This window comes from Cydia amplana, chromosome 11 (genome assembly GCF_948474715.1).
Source record: "Cydia amplana chromosome 11, ilCydAmpl1.1, whole genome shotgun sequence".
NCBI lineage: Eukaryota > Metazoa > Arthropoda > Insecta > Lepidoptera > Tortricidae > Cydia > Cydia amplana.
The window spans coordinates 10,549,836-10,571,944 of NC_086079.1; the positions used below are offsets into that span (position 1 = coordinate 10,549,836).

At 37.1% G+C, this 22,109-nt stretch overlaps 1 protein-coding gene across 1 annotated transcript in view; it reads right to left on the minus strand.

The window, feature by feature from the left end:
* LOC134652483 (ADP-ribosylation factor-like protein 4C) overlaps window positions 1-22,109 on the minus strand; it is a 79,478-nt gene that overhangs the window by 2,311 nt on the left and 55,058 nt on the right. Inside the window, exon 3 of the mRNA XM_063507676.1 lies at window positions 10,541-10,599. The gene's annotated coding sequence lies outside the window, so the exon portion shown is untranslated. The remainder of the gene's footprint in view (window positions 1-10,540; window positions 10,600-22,109) is intronic.

Below are 22,109 nucleotides of genomic sequence, written 5' to 3' on the forward strand. Positions count from 1 at the left end.
CTCTCGCCCCTTGGAGCCGTACGTAATTGGTACAAGTGGATGCCTTATTCAACTAAATAGACCAGTTAAGAAAAGCTTTCAAGTTGATTAAAGAATATTTCATTATAAATGGCACTTTTAATTCTTTCAACTAGCCTTTGCTCTCTGGATCTGTAGATTTGGTTTTCAGGGTAGCAGTAATTCGAAACGTTGGATTTTGAAAGTAGATCGGCCAAATCTTACAAAAAAATCTCCTAAAAAAACATTGCGTGATGTAGTTCTATATTTTTGTGTATGTTGTTTGGAGTCCTTAGAGGAATGTGACACTATGTTTTGCAAGCAAAAAAAAGTTGTGCTCCCTTCGTAATTTGCAAAAAACTGCACAAATTTCAGACTTTTTTCAGTTTTTGCACTTTTATTATAAAACTATGGGTTTTTGGTCAAAGCTTCCTATGTAATGTTGAAAGAACATTAAATTTGGAACAATTTAAGCCCATTTACAGCGCCGTATGTCAAATAGTTCATGAGATATGGAACTTTAAAAAAAGGGTATTTTTTTCCTTAGAATGAAATTTTTAGTTTTTCCTATATTTCAGGACAAATATCGGCACAACCGCTCATGCTATGAGATATATTGCGTGAATCAGTGTTGCCAGGGCTCTGGAGTCATAAGTCACGTTTCGTTTCCCTAAAAGTCACGTTTTTGCTGCTTAAGTCACATTTTTATAGTATGGGTTGGTAAATCGATTTTAATAGAAGAAATTCCGAAAATAATATATTACACAAAAATTCTACTAACCTTATATGATTTTATGTGATCGATTTCATGAATTGTAAGTTCCTTTTTTTATTTCTTGATTTTTTTTTTCGTTTTCAACACGAAAAAAAATTACCATAATAAGTTATTATAAAGTCAGTCAAATAACTTTGTCAGTGGAAGAGGGCGCGAAATTGAATTCTCTTTGGGATGATAGACCCTACGCGCCTAAATTTTTTAAATTTGACGCTTTTTTCTACTTAATGAAATGGCTTGACAGACTAGTTTATGCCTGTCCAGACGAGGAAAATTTTTCGACGGTCTGATTGAATTGTCCGATTGGGTCGGGACGTGCGGACGCAAACGCCAATTTGGCTCGCCGATTATGACCGATAGTACCGATATAATGGAGTACGGACGCAAGAATACCAATTTGTGACGCTAGTTTTCGCGGTTAGGGGCATTTTTTAATTAACAGCGGTCAAATATCACCATAAAATTTAAATTGATAAAACTAGCCAAATTGGTGTTTGCGTCCGCGCGTCCTGGTTTGATCGGATAGTTTGGTCGGATTGGCGGGGGATGGTCTTCGTCTGGACACGCCTTAATCTACCAAACTTAACTCAGTCACATGAGTCCACAAACTACTAACAAGATACAATTCACAGTCAGTCAGTGCGAGAGAATTTTTTTAAAGTTTACACTGTTTAAGCCCCCTCCAGACTATGTGCGTGAATCGTGGTGTGAAAGCGCGAACGCGAGTGTGGTGTCGATTTCCCTGTCTGCGAATCTTTAATCAAAAGAAAATAAAAAAGTATATGCGTAAATAATTTACCCCCGGCTAAAATTAATGGTTTTAGAGCGCTCAAAAATCTCACAATAACTGATGTAGTACAATGAGTAGTATAGATACAGACTAAAAGAAATGAATCATTACTAATGATTCTTTACACAAAAAAAAACTCTTATCAAACTATATAACACCGTCACGTCAAGGTAACAAATCTCATTTTGCCATGACTATGATAAGACCTAGTGATAAACATGATTGTTGATGTATCGTCAAGGGTCAGTGCAAAGTGTCAAATTTAAAGGGCTTAGTAAGCTTGGTTGGGAGCATTCCTAAATAATACGAATTGCAAAACTAAACTTGTCTAAAAATCGACTATCTTCAAAAGTCACAAAAATTGCCCCAAAATCATAAGTCACGCACATGTCACACGAGAAGGCGAAAAGTCACGAAAAATGTGACTTTTGTGACCATCTGGCAACACTGGCGTGAATAAAGTTGTAGCAAATTTAATTACCTTTCACTTAAGTGCAAGAAAGGGTCAGTAAGTTCTACAGTTCTCTAGTTATCGTAAAAAAATGAAATTGCTATAATGAGGAAGGAAACTAATCTATTGTTTAAGGCATTATCATTTTATCAAAATCCCTACAAAAGGCAGTACCATCGACGAGAGTGCCATCTACGCTTTTACCGGCCTTCTCTGATAGCAGCAGAGCGATATTAGAGATCAACCATTTTTAAAATGCACTCCCCTAATGTAGTAACTCCCAGTAATGAAATCAAGATACAAACTGTAGTTTGGCTTGTTTTTCGGCTCCACTTTTTGATTATAGCCATTGTAGTCCACGATACCGATTCTTATTTAAGAATTAGTTTTGGTTTTGATCTTGTTTTGATACGACCTTTACGATAGTTCACAGTGATTGGCGTGGTGTTGGCGAAAAGCACTGGGATCACTGGAAGTCGTGTCGTTAGATGTCTAGCTGTCGCGGTAATGGTAGCTGATTCTGATGTATCAATTTGTTTTATGATTAGGATATTATCGTGATCTTGTATTAACACGACTCACAGTACACTCAAGAGCACCAAGAAGCGACAGCTAGGCTAGACTTCCAGTGATCCCAGTGCGTTTCGCCAACACCACGCCAATCACTGTGAACTATCGTAAAGGTCGTATCAAAACAAGATCAAAACCAAAACTAATTCTTAAATAAGAATCGGTATCGTGGAAATACAATCAATGGCTACGACCAAAAAGTGGAGCCGAAAAACAAGCCAAACTACAGTTTGTATCTTGATTTCATTACTGGGAGTTACTACATTAGGGGAGTGCATTTTAAAAATGGTTGATCTCTAATATCGCTCTGCTGCTATCAGAGAAGGCCGGTAAAAGCGTAGATGGCACTCTCGTCGATGGTGCTGCCTTTTGTAGGAATTTTGATAATGCCTTAAACAATACATTAGTTTCCTTCCTCATTATAGCAATTTCATTTTTTTACGATAACTAGAGAACTGTAGAACTTACTGACCCTTTCTTGCGCTTAAATGAAAGGTAATTAAATTTGCTACAACTTTATTTGCGCAATATATCTCATAGCATGAGCGGTTGTGCCGATATTTGTCCTGAAATATAGGAAAAACTAAAAATTTCATTCTAAGGAAAAAAATACTCTTTTTTTAAAGTTCCATATCTCATGAACTATTTGACATACGGCGCTGTAAATGGGCTTAAATTGTTCCAAATTTAATGTTCTTTCAACATTACATAGCAAGCTTTGACCAAAAACCCATAGTTTTATAATAAAAGTGCAAAAACTAAAAAAAGTATACCCTTATATTATACCTAAGAACTGATGTAAAAAGTAATGAAATAAATGCATTTGTATTTGTATTTGTATTTGTATTTGTATTTGTATTTGTAAAAGTCTGAAATTTTTGCAGTTTTTTGCAAATTACGAAGGGAGCACAACTTTTTTTTGCTTGCAAAACATAGTGTCACATTCCTCCAAGGACTCCAAACGACATACACAAAAATATAGAACTACATCACGCAATGTTTTTTATTGTAAGATTTGACTGATCTAAAGCAAGATTAAAGTCAAAAGCTTATAATATAATAAGTACTGGTGCTCGACGCGCTCCCAGTACATGCCATCTTGAAACTTAAGTAATTGTCAATAGAGGTGACAGCAGGGTGGCATCTATTGGGCATTAGCATGTCGAGCACTCGTACGTTTACCTTATATATATATATTTACAAAAAAACTACACGAACAAAAAAAGAAAAAGTAACAGTAAATATCCACCTTAGACTAAAGCTTACTACTTTTTAGCGTTCCGTAGCCAAATGGCAAAAAACGGAACCCTTATAGATTCGTCATGTCTGTCTGTCTGTCTGTCCGTCTGTCTGTCCGTCCGTATGTCACAGCCACTTTTCTCCGAAACTATAAGAACTATACTGTTGAAACTTGGTAAGTAGATGTATTCTGTGAACCGCATTAAGATTTTCACACAAAAATAGAAAAAAAACAATAAATTTTTGGGGTTCCCCATACTTTGAACTGAAACTCAAAAAATGATTTTTCATCAAACCCATACGTGTGGGGTATCTATGGATAGGTCTTTAAAAATGATATTGAGATTTCTAATATCATTTTTTTCTAAACTGAATAGTTTGCGCGAGAGACACTTCCAAAGTGGTAAAATGTGTGTCCCCCCCCTGTAACTTCTAAAATAAGAGAATGATAAAACTAAAAAAAATATATGATGTACATTACCATGTAAACTTCCACCGAAAATTGGTTTGAACGAGATCTAGTAAGTAGTTTTTTTTTATACGTCATAAATCGCCTAAATACGGAACCCTTCATGGGCGAGTCCGACTCGCACTTGGCCGCTTTTTTAGAAATATTTCCAAAATCCGCCCAAAATAATTACGCACAGCCGCAACCCGTACAAAAATAATTTCGGGAGAAGGCAGGTGGAGGAGCGAAATGAGACGAGACGCCATCAGCATCGCGCCCTTTAATAATTATCATGCGCGTCAGACAGCCGGGTCGACGACTTTTTGCCCGCTGCGAGGCACGGGCCAGACTCTTTAGAATCACCCGCGAAGTCTTAACTAAGGTCGTCTTTACCAACGCAACGCGAGCGAAAGGGACAGCTGAACCTGATCCCACGTTAAGTTTGTTGACAAATGTTTTGCGAGAGCCACCGCAATTTCAATTCCAGCCACTGCTACTTGGATATTCGATCTGCCGAATCGGGCCATTGGCCTCACGCCATCGTCAGTTCTTCAAGATTCGCAACGTCCGAGTCGTTATTTGAAAACGAAACCGCCTTTTTGGCCAGCTTACAAGACCTTAAACGGGCTAAATGATTCACTTAGTACGCAAACGATATTCCTCGTGTAATGTATGTAAGTTGCTTATACATACGCAAGGGCCCTAAACGACTCTAATAAGGCTGCCTTTTAAGAAAATTTATGCACGTCTCATAATGTTTTGTTAATTTATTGCTGCAGATTTCGAAACATTGCCAGTTTTAACGTTACGCTTTGGGTTGAGAAAAATGGCTTAGCTTAGTATGTATTGTCAGGTAATGTCTGTGCCTTATGGTTGCTATTAAATAACGTTGCACAAGCCTTCGATGGTCGATTGTGCGCGCCGCAGGTATTTGTTACGCAACTCGAGGAGCGAATTGAACTATGGCCCTATCCCACAGATACGTATCTGGTTGCCCATTGCATTTTAATTTCGTTTACATCACCGACGACTACAAAACGTCCCTATCTTTATATTTAAACTAGCGTCCCGCCCCGGCTTAGCACGGGTTAACAAATTATACCTACATAAACCATTCTCTTGAATAACTCTATCTATGTATTAAAAAAACCGCGTCAAAATCCGTTGCGTAGTTTTAAAGCTTTAAGCATACATAGGGACAGACAGACAGCGGGATGCGACTTTTTTATACTATGTAGTGATAACACAAACAGTCTATTCCAGTAAGATGTGCCGATGATAAATTAAAAAAGATTTCACAAAACAGTTTTAAAGTGCCATTAAAGTAATTTATGCCCATAGCCCTCTCTTAACAACTAAAACTAGGCCAAACACGGCCAGGATACAATTCCCGGTTTCAGTTAATTTACCTCCGGCACTAATTATTGGCATAAAATTGTTTAGACTTCGTCTAAGCGGTTTGTTCCTGGTTCGTCGTATTCCTGTTTCGTCGTATTCCTGTTTCGTCGGATTCCTGATTCGTCGAAATGTGCTAAAAATGCTAGAAAAAGTACGATCACTAGTGATTACATTAGAGCTTCATATTTAGGTAGTAAATACTGGTTTACTATATGTATATAATTCCGACGAAACAAGAATACGACGAATCAGGAATCCGACGAAACAGGAATACGACGAAACAGGAATACGACGAACCAGGAACAAACCGTCTAAGCTACGCCATTTGCACCGACTTTGACGTAACAAAATGTCGTATTCATGGTGATACTTCCACACGTTGTCATTGCAAAGTTCGTGTCGAGTCTGTATGGTCCGAATCTAATCAATAATAAAAAAATCGCTAAATTTGAAATACTTCTCGTTGAGGATTTCCAGTGGTCATTTCTACTTATTATCAGATCTACTTCACCAATTTTTTTTATGCAAATGCTTGACTTGAAAATGAAAATGTATTAAACCAGATTTACGGAGTGCTCTGAATTCTTTATGGATCCCATTATTAGAACTGTGTTAGTACAATATTATACAAAAGAGGGGAAGAAAGGGAAATGAATTGTACAAAACGGTTTCTAACTGATGGGTGTTTTGAGATGTAACATGAACATCCCTCCGTTAAATTTTAAAGTCGGTTAAAATACAACAATCAAATAGAGTCGTAATATTTGATCTATTTAATTGAGACTGAATCAGTGAAAATAAAAACATATTAACACGTTTAATTTAGATCTGTGCCATTGCGTTATGTTCCATTATCATTTCGATTGAGTACAATACATGTTAAAATTGTGTAATTTTGGTCTCAGTTCATTTTGTATTGAAGGATAATTAAGTAGGGTTAACAGATACAAATGACACTACAATAAATAAAGTTGTTTCAGGCAGGGATCGGAACCGGTTTTTTGCAAAAACTTAGAAATAACCATATTTTTCGAATTATTTTATACTCGAAATGTAGGACTCAGTTGTGTTTTTAGGGTACGACTTCGTATTATTAGATTGCCCAATTAGAAATGAAGTAATTAGCAAAGAACGAAAAAATACCGTTTCCGTTCCCATACAAAAAATACCGGTATCCGATCCCTGGTTTCAGGGCATCGAAAGTTTCACTTTTATTAAAATTCGAGGTCGAATAATTTGCAAGCGGGACCCGCAGCGGTCATCCGAACTGGCCGCGCCTTCGACCTGTCTATCTCGAATAACTAGTATAGCAACTTTTGTTTTTATTCGACCGACTTTAACATTAACAAAGGTTGTCTACGGTCAGTCGGTCATAGATGTAATGTATAATGTGTACTGGGTACGCATTGCACTAACAATAAGTACCTACAATAACGTGTATGCCGTATGGCCAGTGCTTATACGTCGTGAATTTCAAGAGCACACGGGATGCGCACACGGTTAAATTATTTTTACTAACATTCAACGCCAATCAGCCACATATATCGCAGTGTAGGATTAAGAATATCACAGACGTACAAATATCATGGAGTATTGGATAAAATAACCTTTCAAATATTCACACATTGGTAGGTATATTTATTGTAAGTAGCAAGGGGGAAGTGCTCTATTATATTCCTTTTACGCGGTTGACGTCAGATTCATCATAGCATTACAAGTATCAAAAGCATTTCCTCGCGCGGGAGCTGAGTTTACCAAAAACTGAAAGCATGTTTGGCAAAATGTTAGTTGCAATCATTAATTTTAAAAGGAAATTAGCAAAAAAACTAAGTGATACGAGTATTTAAGTGTTAAATGATAAGCAATGTCATGACAAGTTGATTCACAGCTCAGTGTAGGGTCAAAAGAGTCGAGAGAAAGCACAGAATGGTGGCCCTTTACTTTCTCTGCCTGGGCCACGCCTCGACATAACTCCACGCTACCTCAGATGGCGAATAGCAAATCCACTAAAATCAACCGGAACAGAAAGTTAGCGTATATTCACTAATCGTGATCTTTTAATCAAGAGTTATTGTGGGAAATTCTAACGTTGAACAATTGAAGGAATTAGATATCTAATGAGATAAGAGGAAATCGATTCAAGTGCCGTCACATTTCCTAATTAAAATGCTTATGTAATAAAATAACATGTTACTAGTACTGGGTTACAATAAGACAGTCAACCAAACCATAAACTTGACGCCTTTTCTGAAGGTCCTGGAGTCGGTGTATGCTAACATCAGGGATACAATTTAACTCGTAATATTGGAGATAATTTCAATTTCATAACAATATTGTTAAACAATTAAATATAAGTATGTAGTTATACATACCTATGTATTATATATATGTTTTCGTGCTTTTGTTGTAAGAATATTGAGTTGAGCTCAGTATTATGTTCAATTAATGCTCACGATTTTTTTACTTAACCTGCTTTTTGGTCATACTTACTCTTAACAAGTGTAGGTAATGTACTCGTTTACTTGTTAATGGTGCTTTGGTGCCCAATAATGAGATTCAAGTAGGCAATTAACGTAATGTCCTTAAGCAATTATCGCATGAACGGCAAAAAGTTGTTTTTATCAAGAGAATCGTTTAGTGCCTAATTAAAACACACTTAACCTGGACCAGCCAATAATATAGAAAGTTTCTTTAAATGTACTGCTATTCAAACATGCCGTTATCCACGCGAAAAAGGAGTTTTATTAAAGTATCATTTCTATATCTCTCCTTTTACTTTTATTTTTATTTCCGTTGATCTTATCTTTATACTTTCACCACATCTGTAAAATGTTTTTTTTTTTACTTTCGTAATAGTTTTCATAGAGGGGTCCGTAGTAATAAGCTCCTTGCAAAACAAGTTCAAAAACATCACATTTTTTTAAATGCACAATACAGTTAGGTTTGGCTATAAAGTCAAGTCGTCGGAATGCAGGCAATCCGTATGCAGCGAGTGTCGCTGACACGAGACCAAAACATGTCTAGTGGAGTGACCCAGTAATCGACTTGTCAAGTCGCTGTCGCGCGTTGTTGTTTCAATACTTTTTTTACGAACGACCGACCGCATCACATTGAATACGAATCTGCACGCCGCACGCCACGCCGCTCTGCTCTCTCGCTCACACACCGGCGCCACGTGCGGATCCGCATCAGTGTCATTACTGCGTAACAGTCTAATAATTCGTAATTTCAGTTGCTCTGTGATCGATACATTTTGTCAAAAGCGTCGATAGCCGATGTGTTGACATTTTACATTCTAGGATTTCTAGCAGTTCTAAATACACGCAGGTCTAGGAGTAGGTACCTACAGAGAAACGCAGTATTTGTCATGTCAGGTGCCGCGCGCCAGGCAAACTTTGTACTTTCAACGCTCTGCGACTTCAAGAGAAGTTAAAGATAAATTTATGTTTTCAATTTGAAAGATAACTTAATAAAAGTAGGCAAGTACATATGAATTTTAATATAAAATTAAAATAATAAAGATTTCCGCCGGCTCACGTAATATTATTTTATCACTATAATACCTATAACATTTCTTAACACTGATGACTCTTGTACATATTCAAGTATGAAAGTCAAGTGGTGTTAAAAGCATTCTACATTATAAAATTAAACACATTGAATTGAAGATGATCCCTAACGATGACTTAACGTTAGGGATCATCTTCACTTAGCGTCGTTTATTATACTTTATGCCGTAAAAATACTCGTATTATTAGAAACGTTTAACGCAACGGATCACAGTTTAGAGTAAATTTATAGATTGGATACAAACGAGCGGCTTTTCGTAGCGGGATTCCCGTTACCTCATCGTTTCGGTGCCGTCTCTAGTTGCCGTGTGCATAACGGATCGACAGTAAGATAAATGTATGGGTGTTAACTCGAATAAACTAACAGACTTTAGTAGTGCAATTTACTTTAAGTAAATTCAATAAGTGATCGAGAAAATGTATGGTACCTATACTTTTAGGTAAATATACGCTTTTAAATATTCATATCAGTTAGAGCAATGAAAAGCGGGTCGTTTTGTACTACATTTCCATACATAATAACCATACGATAACGTGATTTGCAATCATTACATTTCAAGGAAAAGTAACATAATGTTGCATTTTGTGTTTTGTTGAACTACAATATAAGGTATAAAATATAATATATGTAATAGTTTTGACACTGAACATAAAACTAATTAAATATTGCAGGTCTTTACAAATTAAAGATTGCAGCACTAAATTTGGCCATATACAATCAACTGTAAGATTAATTGAGCATATTCAGAAATTAACACGTTCTCGTTTGTGATATAACTGCCTAACGGCCACGTTATTACTAACTTATTACATACACGCAACTATTTATTACACTTACTCGACAGTGTTTATACCTAATATTAAAACGGTCTTGGATATCTATCAATTTCGAACTCTTTTAATATTTAAGTTGACTTATTTGTTGGTTCTCGAGAAAAGTTGACTGGGTAAGTGTAAGGCCTGAGTGGACGCTCGAGTTGGGCGTGCAGCGGGGCGGGGCGTGCGGCGTGCTTGTTAAACAAATGCAAACGTATAGGAGCGGCCTTAGTGCACGCTGCTCAACTCAAATCACTTGAGAGCCCGACGCCACGCTGCACGCCCCGCCGAATGCTCCGCTTCGAGCGTCCACTCAGGCCTTACACTAAAAGCCACTATTTAGGGCGAATTTGTGCGACGTAAGGTGTATGTATAGATCAAAACACTTTAAGGCACTAAAAAGGAATTATAAAAGAATAAATGTCATCGGAGTTCTTATTTCAGTTGCCATAGAATTACTAAATCGGTCGGTAGCGTATATACTTACCGAGTGTTTAAAATAAACTGCGTTAAGTAAGGCCAGGTGAACTTCAGTCTTCAATATACCTGAAACAAATAAAATAAGTGCTTTAGTTTATATTGAAAGCTATAGATTTGTGTACTTAGAAATAAGTAAGTGTGCTGTGGCTGCTAATATCTAATAAATGTACTTAGGTACTTATATATCTTATTAAAAACTAAAAGCTAGCATATAGGTACCATAGCGTCAGTAATATAATTATTTTTTTATAGTACACTGCGCAAAAGCCAACCGGCTTTACGGGAGCTCATTAAGTTGGGGAATGACCGGCGAATGAGATCCGACAGAGAGCGGATTGCGAAGCACATTATTCGCCCCGTCAGACCGTATTGTATTCCCATTACCACAGATCATATAATACTAGTACCATTGCCATTACCTACTGTGAATTACGTTTTTAGACTAATCTGTGTGAATGAGCCGAGAGAAACATAATTTACTTTGCATGATATTTGAGGCATTACTATTCCATAGTTCCATACAAGCGTTCCTCGTATCCGGTGTTCCCCTTTGCCCTACCTGACGTTATGGAATAGAGGTTCGTAGAGTCGCAGCAAGCTCACTCTGCATGGCAGTTGCAATGACAAAGTGTGGCAATGTCATCATTAATGTCATATTTCAATGAAAATATGTCTTTTATAACGAATGTGTGGAATGAATCTTTTAAGTACTTGTCTACACTGAGTAAGCTATTGGAATAACAACCCTCGTCACTCACGATACGGCAGCGTACTAGTGAAAAATTCGCTGGTAAAGTTTTCATTACGAGTTTTTAGCGAAATATGATTTGGAGGGAGTTTTATTTCTGTGTTTTGTTCTGCAGCACTCTATTGCTTTTAAAAATGAAAGTCTGCTAACGAATCGGAAGCAAATCTGATTAAAAATGGCAAATGAATTCAATGGCCTGAAATATTAAGCTCAAAACCAGGCCGATATAGAAAGCTAACGTTGACCGGATGCTAAGGCAATTTGCTTTTTATTGAAAATCTCAATAGGCAAGCGTATGGAAGCCGACGTATCGTAATAGTGTTTCTTAGAGCTTTATGAATGTCGGAAGGCAATATCCTTGTGGCATGGCATCGCGTCTAATGAGAGGAAGGTACCCTGACGCGATGTGTCAAGGCAGTGATATGGAGACTCTTTACGCTGGCTAAGAATTCCCTTTATGTAACGCTGTTTATCTGGATTTCTACATAGCTGTGTATGTTTACAAGTTCATTATACATAGGTATATGACATGCATATGAATTTTAGGTTTATAGGTTACTAGGTAATAAAAATATTATCGTCATCATCATCATTTATTTACTCACAGACCACACATAATATTACACAACACAACACAACATATTATGCTTAAATAGGTCTCATAAAAAAATCTACAAAAAACAATCCTGATAAATGATTGTAAGTACCTTCACTATAAAAAATATGAAAATGACGTAATTAAGTCAAATTAATGCTCTAAAATGAATAAAGAATATATCGGTTTGCTTTAGGAAAATTTGTCATAAAATTACCAGTAAGTATTGATTATTTATATTACTGAAACCGTTTAATTAGTTAGATTACTTTACTACATAATATTGACGTACACCTACTGTAAATAATGGCGCATAAAAATATGTTATGCCCGCATTTGATAGCCACCCCACTTTACGGTACCAAAATATGCTGCGATGATACGAGTAAATAAGTACGTAAGTTATAAAAAGAAGTATTAGCTTTTATTCTGTAAACTATAACGGATTTGTTAAGTATGCTTGTCGGCGTCGGCATTGGCTTTAAATTCCTAAGAATTTATTGTATCTATTTGACCTCTAAAATAAATATTGGCTCGCGGCAATAAGAAGCAGCGGCGGCGCTAAATGTAACCGAGCCTGACAACATCTCGCTTTAAATTGAATCATCTATTATTTAATAATACTTTCTGTAGAGAGAAAGGGTCTTTCTAGAGTGAGCGGCAGGTGATAATTTCCATGGAAAATCAAGCAGACAGTGTACACTTGAAAGCTTGTGAACTTGTCGATTTTCTAAGAAACTTCTGAGTGCTAGCTTCGAGCGACCTTAATAAATCTTTAAAGGTTTTTGCGTAAAAACACCGCTTCATTTTAACAAGCTTCTCCGCAAAAGCGTGTCTTGTCAGCATGACACAGATTTTAATAACGGCGATAGCTACAAATAAATACACATGTATACGTGTGAATACTTTTTTATCATGTGTGAATCCTACTTAGTTCGTGTTACAACTGACATTTGTTAGTTCCCGTTTGCACGGAGATGGTAACCAACATAGCAGCAACTCGAGAGTTTGCGTGTGAAGTTTGCGTTTAGCTGTGTTTACCATAATGTTTCCTTATCGGTTTTGAGATGATATTCAAATAAATAATAATATTATGGCTATTGTTAAAAAGGCATTGATAGAGATAAATGTAAAAAGACTCAGTAGCATGTAAAATATTTAATGGTAATTCCATAATTTCATAGGGGTTGCTCCCCATGTCCCTAGTTCATATAATCTTAAAAATGTAAGATTAGTACTAAGTAACTGTAATGTAATTCTATAGAAAAATAAACAGTTAGAATTTTTTTTTCATATTCACAATGCAGGAGCAGCAAGAACACTACCAACAGATTTTGATATAATCTCGTATTTAAATAAATTAGCAAATAATGATGTTATAATTGTGAAGTTTAACCTTTTGGACGCCAATGACCGATATATCCACACCGTAGGTTCATCGCCAAAGACCGATTAATCGGTCACAGACGACATAGCAACATAGACCTACGTGCATATGGATAAAGTTCAATTTCAGTTTTGACACTTCGGTGACGTGGCGTCAGCGTGACAGCTTTTGTGTTTGACACGGCGTCGAAAAGGTTAACTTACGCTCTATTAGATTAATAGTGTTTTGAAACTATTATTTTATTGACCATGTACTAATATAAAAATATCGTACCAGCTACGATGTGGGCTACAGTTTAAGCCCTAATTCCAGTAATTTGCATTCGTGTCAAACATCTTGTAATTAAGCAAAGCACTTCGCTGATCCTAAAATTAATTTACTTAATTAGATGTTCTGTTCGGCTTAAATGGCGGAGGAAGTTAGACATGTATATAATTATCTTTCATTCGAAACGTGTAAGAGCCGGGAGAAATCTCGTCACGAGTCAACAATGACTTGTACAATGTGCAGTTAAATACCTAGAAGATTACATAGCGAATATTGTACAGGATTCATAGACATATCTAAATAGATTATGCATGGGTATGAAATTCCAGTGTGCGAATATTTGGACAACGTTTTATAATTTAAGTTAGAGCTTTTCGTTTTTGCAAGTTTTTTTTTCTGGCGTCTAATAAAATTAGAATCTAGTTAGATAAATGAGAATAAAAAACCGAAAAGTGCGAGTCGAACTCGTCCACCGAGGGTTCCGTGCAAATTGAATTTTTAGTATTTGTTGTTATAGGCAACAAAAATACATATATCATCTCTGAAAATTTCAATATCACGGTTCATGAGATACAGCCTGGTGACAGCCAGACAGACGGACAGTGTTGGAGTCTTAGTAATAGGGTTCCGTTTTTACCCTTTGGATACGGAACCGTAAAAATACGAAACACGAAACCCGAGTTCCCGAGATCAGGCGTGGCTCACTCCGCGATTTCGTCGCTTTGCTACAGTTAGCTAAAAGTACATCCGTTCCGCCCCAATTTTGGGGAAAGCCATAAGCCCCGCGTGGCGCTGTCGCCACCTAGCGGTCATATCTGTGCTGATCGGAACAGACGCGTTTTGTTAGAGAGTGAGTCTTCTGTACCTAGTACTATTATTTATTCTGTGCCGAGATTATAATTTAATTCACCATAAGTCTTTGGGCCTTTTCTAGTCCTTGTTCTTGTTGGCATACGAGAATACGTTTAGGTGATCTACTTAAATATGTCTATGGGAGAGACCGTTAGTGTCCCAGTAGCACATGGCAAGCAAATGTTAACGCTAGGTATTTTCTAAAGTGACAGCTACATAAATTCAACAAGTGACGATAAATTGTAACAGTTGTTGACGTTGTTGCACATATTATTGTACATTTTTATAGCTTGTATATCCATTTATAAATTATACACAATGTGCGTAAAAAGTCGACAAAAGTGATGATTTGTGTATATCGACTCTACATTTTTTAATTGCCCTAAAAAGCAAAATAATCCCGTATAATTGAATCTGCCATAAAATATTACAAAATGTCCTGTATCCTACATATAATATAGTTGAGTACGTACCTATTTTTTGATTTTTTTTACCCACCAGGGCAAGCCGAAAAGACCACCTGACATTAATGCTCTACTATACCTAACTATATAACCTCTTCCAGCTTCCTCCATTCTGTTTTGTCCGCTGCTTTCTTGGGCCATTCTACTCCTCCGATTTTTTTAATATCGTCTCCCTACCTTTTGAATTGGCCGCCTTTTTTCCTTTTGCCATCCCGTGGGAACCACTCCGTTATAATTTTGGTCCATTTTGTCCTGTTATCTCTTGTCATGTGTCCCTTGACACGCTGACCACTAAACCGGAAAAACCGATGGGCTAGTTAATAAGATTTTAAGTATGTAAAATTTGTTGTACTTATGTTTAGTATCAGCAATAAAGGCTATATATATATATAATAAATACCTAACTAACATAAACATTAAAATATTCGAAATTCTCCATTATAAAAATACAAGAAGAGCGAGGTTTAATCATTAACCAGTTGGCTTTAAGAAGTTAATAAGCAGATGGCCGGCAGTCAACGGATTCCATTTCGTTTTCAGCGAGCGCGAGAATGCGCGCAAAAAGCGGCGAGCGGCGCAATCACTCGCACGTGCGATTGTACGCTTATCCCATTGACATAGATATCTAGGGACTGGCTTTACGGGCAATAATAATGAGGCATGACAGGGGCCAGTACAGCGGTGTGAAATCGCTACAATGCGATTGGTTGATGAGTTCGCATCACGCGCGCGATTAGTTGACGAGTTCGCATTACGCGCGCTATTGGTCGCAACTAGTTGCGGTAGACTGCACGATTGGCTGGAATTCGTGAGTAACACCGCTGAACTAGTACCATTTTTAGTGCCCCATTAGCCCGTCCTTAGATATTATACGTCAATGGCTTATCCATAGTACATTTATAAGAACTAAAGTAAACAGTACTCAAAGTAAAACAGGTGATCATGTACCTTAACATGTAATAAGGTACGGCGTATCATATTAAGCCACATTAGTCTGGATTAACCTGGGGCTGTAGCCAAGATGTAAATGTTTTATCAACAAACGCAAATCGAAAAGTAAAAATGCATCGGGTTGACTGATCGGACGAAAAGTGAACAGCAAATAAACGAAACATTTGTTTCGTTTGTTTGGAAACAAAAGCTTTCGTTTCGAAGCTTGCTCAAAATCTTGTAACTTGTAATACTAGTGGAAGTCCCTTTCTAACAAAAGCTGTCAAAAAGTGACATCCGTTTGTATTGCAAGTTACACGCACGCACAATGTTTTATAACATTAATAATTAACATAAAATTTCCTACAAAAAGGTTATTCAATCTTTTTCTCTAAGATCAATATTTAAACCAGGCTTGTCAGGCGTATACTCTTTCCCCCCTTTAAATATTTTTTTAAATATTGATCCTAGCGAAAAAAAAAAGCGGCCAAGTGCGAGTCGGACTCGCCCATGAAGGGTTCCGTATTTAGGCGATTTATGACGTATAAAAAAAAACTACTTACTAGATCTCGTTCAAACCAATTTTCGGTGGAAGTTTACATGGTAATGTACATCATATATTTTTTTTAGTTTTATCATTCTCTTATTTTAGAAGTTACAGGGGGGGGGGGGGGGGGGACACATTTTACCACTTTGGAAGTGTCTCTCGCGCAAACTATTCAGTTTAGAAAAAAATGATATTAGAAACCTCAATATCATTTTTGAAGACCTATCCATAGATACCCCACACGTATGGGTTTGATGAAAAAAAATTTTTGAGTTTCAGTTCGAAGTATGGGGAACCCCAAAAATTTATTGTTTTTTTTCTATTTTTGTGTGAAAATCTTAATGCGGTTCACAGAATACATCTACTTACCAAGTTTCAACAGTATAGTTCTTATAGTTTCGGAGAAAAGTGGCTGTGACATACGGACGGACAGACAGACGGACAGACGGACAGACAGACAGACATGACGAATCTATAAGGGTTCCGTTTTTTGCCATTTGGCTACGGAACCCTAAAAAGTAGCATTTATTTTATAAGAAATCTCAAATAGATTATTTACGTAAAAGATAATTTATTGCTGTGGGCTACCGTTTAAAAGTTATTTACAAAAACTAAAAAAAAACGACCTTAGAACAAATTATACGTCACTTTCCAACCTTAATATATTTTAAAATATTGATTCTATCGAAATAGTGTACTAAATCTTTTTTGTAGAAAATATTATATATGTACATTACTTATGTAGTAGAACATTTCTTGCTACGGGCCACCGTTTAAGAGTTATTTACGAAAAACTATAAAAAGGGACCTTAACCCCCCCCCCCCCCCTACCCGTTAGCTTCACCCCCACCCCCCCGGTACTTTTAGTATCTTATTTCATACACCATTACCTACACAACGTGCTAAAATTGGCTTACACATGTATTATTTCCCCCGATTGGCAATTTTTGGTGTTCGTTTGGTGTACTATACATTCAATCTGTTAATTATTACCAGACCAAATATCGCTTTCCCAGCATTTTCAGAAGTAGCAGAAGAAATGCATTTCGTAAGCGACATTCTCGTGGAATGGCTCAAATACTCGCAACGTTTTTAATCCGTTTTTGCAATGCAATTTAAAGCGGAGACGTAAAGGGTTGATTGAAGTGCGCCGCGCGGCTAGACTGCCACAAGGGTGTCTGTAAATAGGTACATATTATACTAGCTATAGTATTGGATGGATGATTATAGAATCGAGATAATCAAATACACGGGTTGACGCCTACTTAGGCATCTCTCAATATTGCAGATCCGCGTATTTCTCCAACCTTTACCTACTATTTCTTCTGCCAACACTTTTCCACGCCGTGTCAAACACAAAAGCTGTCACTCATACGCCACATCATTGAAGTGTCAAAACTGAAGTTGAACTTTATGTATATGCACGTAGGTCGATGTTGCTCTGTGGTCTGTGACCGATTAATCGGTCTTTGGCGTTGAACCTACGGTGCGGATATATCGGTCATTGGCGTCCAAAAGGTTAATTGTTACCCAAAGCGGAATACAAATTTGAATATTACCTTGATCTGTTACTGATATTATATTAAGTCCCAGTGTAGGTACATGTACTCACATGTAGGTATACTGGTGCGAGTAATATAAAATTAATATGAACACAGTCATGTTAGTTTATTTTTTAATGTGAATGCCGCTCCAGTTGTATGAGTGAGCGAAAATTTTGCATACTAGGCTACTTCAGTGAAGCCGCGGGCAATGCCCAGTCTACAAAGTTATTTGTTTTATAAGCCACGGTTCAGGAAGTAAGTGTTTTGTCTCGTTTAAATAAGGATTGTATAATCGCCGATTGTATGATAATGCGGTAATAATGCGTGGGAACTAATAGTTGCGTGGAATATTCAACATGACCTTATTTGTAAATACGCATTGGCTTCGCGTCATATGTATCTCTATCTCTACTGTAATTGAATTCGACAACTTTTAGATCCTGACCACGCTAAGTTTGCACTGACTTAAATTCATGCCATAAAAGTACTTGACAGGAAAACCGAGCGTGGTTCAACTCTATAAGGTTCAGTCGGCCATGCGGTATTACTGAAAGAAAAAAAACAACACCTGTAATAACAAATTTCCTTAAGGTTTTAGTAGGTAGTAATTTTCAACAGTTCGAAGGTACAACAGTCACTCAGTCAGAAGACTGTTTTATGTCCTATTTATTATCACTACATAGTATAAAACAAAGTCGATTCCCGCTGTCTGTCTGTCTGTATATATGCTTAGAATGGCTTAGATCATTAAAACTACGCAACGGATTTTGATGCGGTTTTTTTAAGGAGGAGGAAGGTTTATGTATAATTTGTTAACCCGTGCGAAGCCGGGGCGAGTTGCTAGTTATGTATATTAAAAGACTGGCCAGATGAATAATGCTTTGTAGAGATTTTTAATATTGAACGATATAACAGACATTGAGTTAAGTTATTGCGCTGGATATTGGATTCCAATACTGTATGTATAATGTTCATCTTTCGACAAGTAAGCACAAACGTGACACGCTACACGTGAGGTAAGTGATACCATGAAAATCTATGTATAGGTTTTATATAAGGCATAGATTAGTCGGTAACTAGATATTTACAAAAAAAAAAAACATACAACTATAGGTAGATGGCCGTTAGGTTTGTACTCTCAGTTCTTAGATTAAAACAAACTGCGAACATCGCCAGGAAGTGCGCTCATCACGGTTCGTGACTCCCAAAATCTACGGCGTGATTGTCCTCTCCTGTCATTAGTCGTTATGCTGGGTAAAGAGTGTGTGATTGCGTTCGTTGAACCCTGGTCGTGTGGACATGCTCATGCGGAGCGCTTTTGACGGCGTCATTAGTAAATAGGTATTCGCAGGCTGATAATACCTAAGTAATTATTATTCATAAGGAATTAGAACCCCTGTGTACCTAAATAGGAGTAGGGTCTATTTACCTGTCTTATTATTAGTACTGGATGTACTTATATCTTGCCAGTCTAAAGGGGCCCACTGATTGATTAACAGTCCGCCGGATGGTATCGGCCTGTCAGTTAGAACAAAAAGTTGACAGTTCCGAACAACTGACAGGCGGATACCGTCCGGCGGACTGTTAATCAGTGGGTCCCTTTACAAACGATATAGACAGTGCAAGCGTTGTGTTGTGATCCAAAAATTTCAAGAAACAACTAAGTAATCAACACCATGGTGAGCCGTTTCGTATCGAATTTTAACTTCATATTGTTATAAACATGTATAATATTTTTCAACAGGTTTTTATCGTTTGGTACCTTTAAATCATGGTATTAAAAACGCCGCATAAGGTGACAAAACCAGTGTTTCAAGAAGAGAGAGCTACAAACAGGACATAAATCTAGAGCCATGTTTATTAGCTACCTGTCGAACTGTAAAATTATAACATTTAGCTTTCAAGGCAATGCATAATTTATAGATGAAAGTAGTCAATTAAACCAGAAGCGGATGTGTGTCGGCCAAGTGGTTGACCGATTTTATAAATGATCACAGTAATTTCTTGTCTAGACACTGCAATTCCTAAGTATGTGACAACTGTCCGCCTATCTTTTACACACACACTTTTATGAGCACTTTACTTTGAGTAGATACTTACTTGCATATTTACGTACACGTTTACTGTCCCCATACAAAATGATATGACAAAGTCACACGTCCAAGTGTGCTTTCACTTTGAAGTTGTGAACCCATAGTGGAAGCACGGACTCCTGAAAAAAGCTTCATAACCCCACATGGACACCCGGGCAGGGTACGTGTTGAGATTTGCTATAAAAATAAGATAGGTTCTATATGTTGCATGAAATTCCATACCACGTGACAAAATAAACCTGATTAAACTATGCACGACGTTTAATTGTGCTTTAAATAATGATCTAATTTTGACATCACTAGCAGTGCATCTCGTTCGAATGACAGATAAAACATACTACATCATAATGAGCGAAATGCAACGTGAGTGATGTTACAATAACATCAATTCATATGGCTTGAATAGGTCTTTGGGTTCCTGTTATCCAATGTTACTGTTACTTAACGCACAGCTTACGTCAAACTTTTTTTCGCCAGGCGCATGACTCGCGAATCACGGCAATAAATAATCGGACACGCTTGACAATAATAGCGGGGACAAAAACACGGCAAAAAGCCGTCTTTCTAGATTTATACAGCTAAAGTCATGCTGGAGGAAGAGTGCCTTATGTGCGTTAGATTTAATATAGAGAAGAGTTTCGACGGCAACCTTAGTATGTACATATTTATAGCGATTGATATGAATGTCAACTCGTAAAATCCTGGTCTTTGGTTATGAGGAGCAAAGTTTTACAGCTGAAATATAAGATAAGAGCAATAAGAACATTTGCTGTTTTATTTATTTAAACTTTACTGCAAATAAATAAAATAATAGCCAGTCAACCAGTGGGCCAAAAAGAGGCGTAGATTATATTATTAAGTTAATGCTCAAGATCTTTTGATTCGAAGGTGCGGTGTTATTAAATGTACTGTAAGCCCGATTGAGTAGGTCACCCGAGGCACGCGAGTTGGTGTAACGGTGGTGGTGGTTACAGCGTTGTCACCGGTGCCCGTGTCAACATCATTGAGGCCGAACGAGTGGACGTTCCCAATTTGCTTTCCATTAGAGCTTGGCCTGTTTGCTCATGGACAGGTCAAATTGAGGTGGAAACAACCGGACACGTTTCAAAAAGGGGGTAAAATAACGTGTCATGTTTTGAAGAGATGACGACGTTCTTAGATCAGTATTACAAGTGCTACCTATTTCTGTATGTGTACTGTATAAGTAGGTATATAAGTTTATTTCTTAGCCTACCAGCCCAATATAGGTACGAGTAGGTACCTAATGCCTGTTTTGCGACTTTCATTAGTTTCAAATCTTCAAGCATAAATACTTAGGAGTAAAATTTTTTTTTGATTCCATTTCAATCCTGCTAGCTGTCTATCTTTGACATTTAGCTGGAGATTAAGTATTTTTAATAGTCGTGCGTGGTGCGATATCCTTTGATACGCCCATCAATTTCGTAAAATCTTATATTTATTTTATAAGATCTTGGGGTGCTAGGAGTAAAATGATGAGGTATCCGGACGGTTATTAATATTAAGAAGAATTCTGCCGGCCTTCCTATTCTGAGAATCTAGGTTCACATTCACGATATTTCTACGAAATAATATAATATAAATATCTACAGACGAACGTATATTTACCCGTTTTAGTGTACAATGGCTAGGTGATTTATATCTCAACGAAAAAAATGTAAGCTTCTTCAAATTGATTGTCTCTCAGAAACATTATGTGCAGCTCAGATAACTTCTCAGTAACTCGAATAACAGTTAAATACGTATCACGCCCCTTCCATCCGTCGTAAAGGTCTTATCTAATCTGATTACTAATAAAAAATATGTGGGCCAGATCGCCTATGACAGCCGACAAATAGGTGGAACCATAACGGAGGTCCAACGGCTACTGTTTTTGTCATCTACAAGTCTTTTATTTTTTACGTCTAGAACGACTTATAATCAAGAATTTGTCGTTTTAGAAATTGTTTCACTCGGGTGGTCGTTTTTCGAATAGCTATTATTATCGGCAATGTTACTTCAATAAAGATAAGAGTTTCTCAAGCCATGGCATTATATTTATTTAGAGATCTTCAGATGTTCCGTAGGTATAATGACAGCGATGGAATACCGCCTAGGGCAGAATAGTTAAAGTTGGAGTCCTCAGTTCTGT